The 8,760-nt window shown below is 38.4% G+C and overlaps 1 long non-coding RNA gene across 1 annotated transcript; it reads right to left on the reverse strand.

Annotated features, from left to right (window-relative positions):
- Positions 1-5,215: 5,215 nt before the first annotated feature.
- On the reverse strand, positions 5,216-6,453 carry LOC144994773 (uncharacterized). The gene is made up of 2 exons (XR_013658420.1): positions 5,958-6,453; positions 5,216-5,380 (listed from the first exon to the last, which is right to left on the reverse strand). It is a non-coding gene; the product is annotated as an uncharacterized LOC144994773 (long non-coding RNA).
- Positions 6,454-8,760: the final 2,307 nt, after the last annotated feature.

Raw genomic sequence — 8,760 nt, forward strand, 5'->3', positions numbered from 1 at the left:
GGCCCTGTCAAAGAGGCATGGAAAAAATAAAAGCATATCCCCCTCTTTAAAAATGTGGTGATTTACAGACGAATTTATGTACAAACGACACTATCTTAGTGTTGAAGTTTTTCAAATTTTAGGAATGTATCTGTAAATAAATGCCTCCTGCTGAGATTGGCTACAACTTTGGGGGGTTGACATGACTGCTGGAAGATTGAGTTGGAGACAAACTTAAATAAAGAATTCTGAATGTGTTATTAAAGCTTAAAAAGAAACACACATTCTGCAAATGGACTCCCAGATGAAATGCCTGGGGGTTTCTGGTGTTCATATTTTAAAATGAAACAATCAATTGGGGCATTTTATTAACATTTAAAAGATTTTACCCTATTTTTTTCCCCCTTTCTTACAAATGCATTTAAATTAGCTTTCTCAAAAGTGTCATACGTTCTTTCTTCTAAAATCAAAGTTTGTCATTAAATGGCCTATACCATGCTTTTCTTATGCCTTTTATGGTAAACAATATCCATGTATGTGATAATATTTTAACATTGGCACACAAAAAATCTTTTTTTAAAAGGAAATATTAGTTATTTTCCTGAGCTCTTTTCCAACATGAAAGTGAATTGACTCGATCTCTGCTCTACCCATTTCATGACCTAGAGCCGACCTCGGCAGCGTGTCTGGGTTTCGTCCACAAAAACAAACAACATCTGAACTTTTGCAGATGGTTGTGCATATTGTGCATCTAAAAGAAAAACGTTTTTGCGAAGAGAAACAGTGTGTGTGAGCGTATTAGCCTGTAGTCGGAGCTGGGAGCGCAGACTCTTCCTGGAAGGGGCTGTTCCTCACTTTGTGACATCACAAAGTGAGGACCCGATCCTTTGGTGGGTTTGTTAGGGGCTGGTGCTCAGCTCAGATTTTTAGAGGAATACTGGGAAGTGTGTAAATGGATCAAAATACTGCTTTGGGGTTGTTTTTCATGAGGAATGAACATTGTTATACACTCAGAAGCTCAAAAAGTTGATGTTTCATGATATAGCAATATATAGTTGCACAATATTTGTGTGCGTACATTTGGGCTTGAAATCAGATAAATAACATTTGCTGTCGTGTCCTTGTTCTTTCACAAAGTTTTAGTCAATAATATGCATATTAATTTACTCTTCAATACATTGGTTTTCTGCAAACCTTTGGATTTGAATGCACAATGTTTTATTTTTTTTAAATTATTCTCAAATAATATAAACATTTTGTTCAGTTTCGGCTGTTTTAATGTTCCCTACTAGATTCTGGAGATGACCAGCTTTAAAAAAAAACCAACAGAATTCTATGTGGTTTTTGCCTTGGTCAGCAGCGGTTTGGGTGTGCTTCGTTCAGCATGTTTGCATTTGCTTTGTGATTCAGTTTTAATGTTGTTTGCAGCACTTGATTGTTCATTTATCTGAACCTGGAGTGCACAAGAAATAATCTAGGAACACAAACTGATATGCTGTGTAGACCTACGAGCTCCTGCTGCATGCACGGAGTGGACTGTGCGCACACACACATAAGCGTTCATGTTCCTAGAGGGGTTAGATTAGAAGGAAATTACAAATAAATGAACCTTTGATTTCCACCCTTTATCCACTCTGGCTGCATAAGCAAATTTATTCTGTGTAATAGCTGCAGAGGTACCAAGCAATTAGTTTTGATTAATAGCTTTAGTGGCCCACAGTAGTTTAGAGTCACTGGCATAGTTTTCATATTCCAATACACCACAGAGCCTAAAATGAAATATACGGTGCAGCGAAAATCTCTCAAAACCTTTTCTTTATTATTCTTAAAACTCCTGCCAAGCCTAATTTGGTTTTCCTCATTAGTTAACAGACAATGGCCATATATATAGGAAATAGAAAACTTTTAGTTTAGTCAAGTTTTTCCTTTTTTTTCATTATGTTTTTAATTGACTACTACACTTTCCAGGCTAAGACTGTTATTTTAGATGAATTATGAGGTGGTGCTCTGCCCTAAATATTTTTGCTCAGTGATAAATGTTTAATAATTAAAATGTTTGGACACATTTTTAAGATTAATGATAACTAAGCTATCATAGTCCTGGAATGAGTAATGACAGTGGGAAACATCAGATTGGAGAGATCCAAAAGTATCATGGAGGATCCTCTGGAAGTTATAGGTGTGAGTAAACCTTATCTATGAACCATTTTTGAAGCTTTAGATTAAACTCTGTGAAAGACTTGGGATGTATTCTGACTGGAGAGGTTTGTTGGTTTACACAGACTTCACTCACTTTGGTCCTGATCGAGTCCTAAACTTAGCCTTTGGTCTGTATTCAGACTGCCATCAAGCTGAGGTTTGTTACGAACCAAAGCTTGTAAACAAAACCATGTGACAAAAGATCTCTTCAGTCATTGGCCAGGAATTGAGGGTGGGGCAAAGCAACCAGAGACAGAATGATAGTTCCACACTTTGCAATCCCTGTTGAGATAGTTCATTTATTCAAACTTTATATTTCACTGACCAATTTCGAATGTCTGCATCAACGTCAGGTGCAACACTTTCTACCTGTTACTTTGGTACGATGGAGACATGCTGCAAGGCGGTTACTGGCTAATTAGATAGGCTGATAAGTGTTTATGACATCTAGATTGTCAGGAAAACGGCAACGAGCAATATGGACCACTTTAAAAGTTGTTTAATTGAGCCTGCATTTGTCCAACCACATTTCAATGAGTTGCTGTGTCTCATCGTCATGGTCGCTTCCTTTTATACTGTTTGCATCCTATAATGCCTGGCTATGGTGGCCGTCTTGGTCCAGTTTTTCCACTCTGAGCACGGAGCTTATTCCAACTGAGCAAACTCGGAATGAACGGAAGCTCAGTCTGATTGGAAACAAATCGAGACCACCATAAAAGATGGGTCCAAGAGCCATGATTTTTACTGTTTGATATTCTCTTTGTATTAAAACTGTGCCGTCAGATGTTATTTTAATTGTTTTGCCACATTTGTGATACTAATACAGTGATGCTTGCATTCAGTTTTTTCTGGTTTCTAAAAAATTTTTTCAGATATTTAATAAAGGATTTAGGGTTTATGATAAGAATCCAATGCCTCCAATACCTATTATTTGTTACCCATGACAGTAATTAGCTAATTAATTGTCGTATTAGAACATCAACATTATGATTGATTTCAGCAGAGAGAGTTTTTTTTTAGCTAAATTTTGACTGTAAAGATGTGTCGAACCTACAGAGGTATTGTGATTTCATTTTCCTCACTTAAATCTTCTGCCAACATCTTGATTATTATGTTTTATAAGGATAACATGCCTGTCTTCAAAGATCTGGTGGGGGAAAAAATGCGATCTCTTTTCTCATTTCACAGCTGATACAGCGCTGAAATGTGCAGCTGCTGCAGAAAAAAGGACCCAGACAATCACATTACATCATAGACTGAAATGTTGCAATTGCTCTACCTGTTCCGTGTGCATGATATTGGAAGAAATATGCAGCATCTGGTGAGCGCTTGTAACCCGATTAGCACCGGGCATACATCTCTGTGATGTTTCATGATATTTATTTTAATTACTTCACTATACATGGAAAATGTCAAAACAGGAGAGGGAGCCAGAAGCTGATGTGAAAATATATGCTGAGTAGATATGAATACGAAGATTTTTTTATGGGCAGTCACCAGATTCTATGAATAGCATTAATTTAAGAATATTTATAGCAATATGATACCAATTCTGTTTAATTTTACTAAAATGAAACTCAAACAATTTTTTTCCTGATTATGTATGAATAGAGCAACTTGGTAAAGGCGTATACTTACTAGGGTTGGGCGATGTCCCCTAATTTGGCCGTTGACGATGTTTGCTGTCAACCATCGGGATGGACGATGACATCGTCGGGGGGGGGTATTTTTACATTTTTCGTTCTTATATAACTGCTATTCGTTATTTTGCTTTTTTCATTTTATTTCCCAACTAATGGTTAATCCGCGATGATCCAGTATAAACTGAGGGAAGTGACTTTAACAGAAAAAGTAACAAGCAAGATAGATAAGAAGTGTAGTCGCTCCCGCACTTAATTAGTGAAGTGGACCGGCGGAGCGCGGACTTAAAGCTTTGTGTTTGATGGGAGGGGGGGGGGGGTTACATGAGCGGTATGTGTGGGAGATTTAAGACTGCGATCCGTCCCGCAGCTCTAGGGGTACAAGTAACCGAACTCAGAACCGGGTCTAAACGTGTGTCTGAGCACAGCTCGGATCGTCAGCAAACACAGCGGTTTGAGCATCAAAGCAGAAATGTCGCTCAGTCCTTAGAAAACATTCAAACAATCAGGTGGATTTGTGTTTCCAGTCGTGTCCCGACTAAATAAAGGCTGATGTTATTCTTACACGTTTACGTGCAGCGCCACCCAAAGCTAATGTTGTTAGCCCGTGTTAGCATACTGCTAATCCTGGCTCCGTTCAGAAAAAGCACTGGGGCCTGTTTCAGAAAGGAGGTTAAGTGTAAACTCTGAGTGCATTAACCCTGAAATCAGGGAAACCCTGGGTTTTCCGTTTCAGAATGGGAGGTTTGTTAAACCAGAGTAAATAGAGTAAGTCAAACCCGTTTCTGAAAGAGAGGTAACTTATACTCGGAGTCAGTATCCATGGTTACTTATGCTGTGAACCTAACCTGGTCGGGAGCAGGTTTTTTTCTCCAAACTCAAAGTTTATGCCGGTCCCCTCCCCTTTTTAAAGATGAAGCGGTATTTTTCGCTTTAACCTTCATTGCCCACATGTCCGTCACACAGAGACGGTCTAAGTGACAAGAATGGCTTGTTCTTTTTTGGAGGACCCAATAGACGAGGAGGCTGCATTAATTCGTAGAGAATTACATTTACGAGGATTTTGAGAAGACTCGATTTTTTTTTTTCACTTTTAGCTGCTGCCATGTTCTTTTAATTCCTGCAGGATTGCATCTACGTGAAAATGAAATCAGGGACATTGAATTAGATTAATGTAACAATTACTTTTTGGAAACACAATTTGCTAGTACTGCTTACTTTCTTAATCCCATATAAACCTATACCACTTGATCAATACAAGGGTAGTGTTGCAGTGTGTGTGTGCTGAGCGGGGTGCGAGCCACGAGAGACAAGGGGAGGGGCGATTGCAGGTGCAGATGGGGGGGGGGGGGTGAGCACGGAGCAGAGGTGTGTGCGTGGAATATATTGTGTGTTCGGAGGACGGAGCACTTAGTTAAATAAAGAGAAGGTGTCATTCCCAGAATAACTGTTTTGGAGTCATTCTTAATCCGCTCTGGAGGTTGAGGGTTTCGAACGGGAAGTGAACCCCGAAGGAGAATTCCCTTCGGCCCTGAAGGAAATCTCCCCTGCGCTTCTGACCACTGTCGGAAAGAAGAGAGAAAAGAAAGGAGAAGTCTTCGCGCAGCGAAAGGTTCAACAGTAGACAAAAGTTCACTTTTAAAAACACAATTGCATGTATTAATATTAAACTGACCAACGTTTGCAAGAGGGGAAGGTTAACAAAAAAGTCCTCTAAACATTACCGACGTTAAATGCATTTCCCCCCAGATTGGTTCTGTACACTATGCAGCATTTCATGCATTTACACCAGGAATAACACTTCAAAAGTACACCTAAATATAGCCATTTTTTATTTCACACTGTACGCTATTTAAAAAATTATTACAGTCAATATTTTATGACAATGATTTAAATGCAAACTTAGGCATTAACTTGAGCATCTATGTTTTTCCACGCTAACTGTCTCTGTTTTGCAGATGCAGCGGTGTTGCTTTTCTTCTGGAATATGTGCTCATATTCACTGTAACTCTGCAGCAGCACGTCAAGTTCAGCTGGCGAAAAATACGCAGACCTCTTTTTTTCATGGTTGCCATGGTGACTCGTGATATCTGCGCTCCATTGATAATGGCTTCTTATAGTCGCGGTGCTCACGCTCACCTCCGAATCAGTCCACTCAGAGTTGATTGATCTTACTCGGATCAGCTTCTCTGAAACAGAAAACTCAGAGTTGTTAATCTCCCGATTGACCAACTCGGAGTTCAAGTTCAACCTCAGAGTTGGTTGAACCTCCTTTCTGAAACAGGCCCCTGACCACACGGATTTAAATTCAAATGATGAGCGAACAGGTGTTTGATAATAACCGTAACATTATTAAAAGCACGTTTAGAAGATCATCTCGTATTTTACCGAGCTGACATGTCAATATATATAGCCGCTCGGTGCTGTTATCGTTTTGTATTGAATTGTTACATTCAATAAAGTTTGGAAAAAAAGCCGCTCGGCGGAAGTTGTATCCCCTTCCGGTTTTCAAACTGCGCATGTGCGAATACTGCGCATGTGCGAATGATTTATTCCGACCGAAATTGTGACCTTAGTGAACGTTTTTATATTCTGAAAACATTTTTCTGGGCCCATCTACACGGTTGGATTCCAATCCGACCATTGTTCCCATCAAGATATTTTGTACATGTAACTGCGGCTTATGGTGTCGACGCGCAACGTGGCGGGGGCGTGGCATCACGATGGTGGTCTCTCCATCGGGATGTCAGTCACCCATCACGACGGACGATGATATCGTCCATCGGCACAACCCTAATACTTACATAGCGCTTTTCTAAATGGCGTATACTTACATAGCACTTTCTACCCTCTTTCGAAGGCCCAAAGCGCTTTACAGTCACAGTCCCATTCACCCGTGCACACACACATTCACACACTGATGGCGGCTCCGCTGCCGAACACTGGCGCCAACCTCCCACCAAAGGCAAGTTGGGGTTCAGTGTCTTGCCCAAGGACACTTCGACACATAGGTGTGAAGGTGGGAATCGAACCTGCAATCTTACAATCATGGGTCGCCGCCCTATCGCTACACCACAGCTGCCCCACTTGTTGCCTTTAAGGCAAATTAAAAAAAAAAATTTAAATACCCGCTTTCCAGGATGCTCAAGGTACCTCTCTGATGGTTATTATTCATTGGTGCATGCAATAGTTTTTTTTTATATATAATGACAACAGTTTTTCAATTACAGAAACAAAGCCCATTGAGACGACTGTTGTTGTGAATTTGGGCTACGCAAATAAAATTGAATTGAAGTTTCCAGTGCAGTTTAAAAAATCTAAGAGAAGCAAGCCAGTGCCTGCTGAAATGATTATGAAATTTTGTTGGTCACCATGTAGATTGTTAAGCAAATGCGTGTAAAATAAATTTTCCATATTGGAATAACCTGGATTTTATGATATGAAATGATCTGGATTTTAATAATTAAAATGTATCTTCTTGTTTATACTTTTTTGTTTGATATATAGCAAATACGTGTTCCTTTACATTCCTAAAGTGTTGCATAAAAATCCAAAGCTGATGGTCGAAGTTCTACAGTGTGTTAAGGAGCGTGTGTCATTTAGGTGTTGCCGGCTAAATCTTTAGTGTTAAAGGGTTAATCGCAGAACGATCAGACGGTATACGCATCTGCATCATCCATTCATTTCTGATAAAGGACACCTCATTGGGCATTAACCCATACGCAATTGTCACTGAGCTGCAAGTTGCTGGCCAGATCATCAAGGAATGTGGGGTTTAGTGTCTTGCCCAAGAGCAGTTTGACTAAAAAAAAAACCTCTGACCAGATCACGTCCCAGTAATTCTCAGATTTTCCACCGTCTCTTAAGCATCGTGACTTCTGACATTTTTAAAAAAATTGGAGGTTATACAATGACATATCTTCCAAAATTTAGTTCTGGAGTAAAGAATAAAAATACTTAACATAGAGGAGTTTTCCAAAGGATCAATAATATGTAAAAAAAATAAAAATAAATAAATAAATATATATATATATATATATATATATATATATATATATATATATATATATATATATATATATATATATATATATATATATATATATATATATATATATATATATATATATATATATATATATATATATATATAAATAAGAGATTCCACTTCCACTTTGCTTCTGTTTTTCTGATTATGCATGAGTGACTCAACGATGAGCTCAAAAGGTTGGAGACGTCCCAAAGAGCTAATGGTGTGACTTTCGCTTGACTCCCCCTGAGGTCTGCTTTTAGAACAGCATGACAGGACCCATTGTCTATCACCGCGGGAAAGTGCTTTTCCACGGATGAAAAAATTACATAAAGCCAATTGAAAATTATGGAACAGAGCAGGCAGGATTTTTATTTTTTCCATGTAATCCCTGAATCAGATTGTTTGGAATAAAATAACTTAAAGGAAAGGAGTTCACTTAAGATTGTGTGGTGTTGTCCACTGACTTTGCTTAAAGACAACACAACAAAAATTGACTGTAAATTAAACTTGTATTGACATTGTTTTTGTTTCTATTCTAGTGGAATTAAATTCAAATTGAAAAGTTTCTTGTTGGTAAACAACAAAAACAACCACAATCTGCCTTTTTGTTTTTGTCAAATTGAACATAAAACTTGTGGAGTTTTTTTCTTTTTCTTCTTAGTAAGCCTAAATAAATCTTTAAAATACACAACAAAAGTTGTGAAATTAAAAATGTATCTTATAGATGGATTTTCCTGTTGCCTCAAAAGACCAAACCACCAAAATAAAATCAAGTTGGGATGAAAAACGTGCTTCATCATCTCTAAAAGTGTGGAAATGTGCTATGAAAAGTCACTTTTCAAGTATATTTAGTCAGGATCAAACGTTTATGGTTCAATAGTCATTTTCACAAAAAGGTCCAGACCTTGG

This window comes from Oryzias latipes, chromosome 10, assembly GCF_053564925.1.
Source record: "Oryzias latipes strain Hd-rR chromosome 10, Olatipes_Hd-rR_3.1".
Classification (NCBI taxonomy): domain Eukaryota; kingdom Metazoa; phylum Chordata; class Actinopteri; order Beloniformes; family Adrianichthyidae; genus Oryzias; species Oryzias latipes.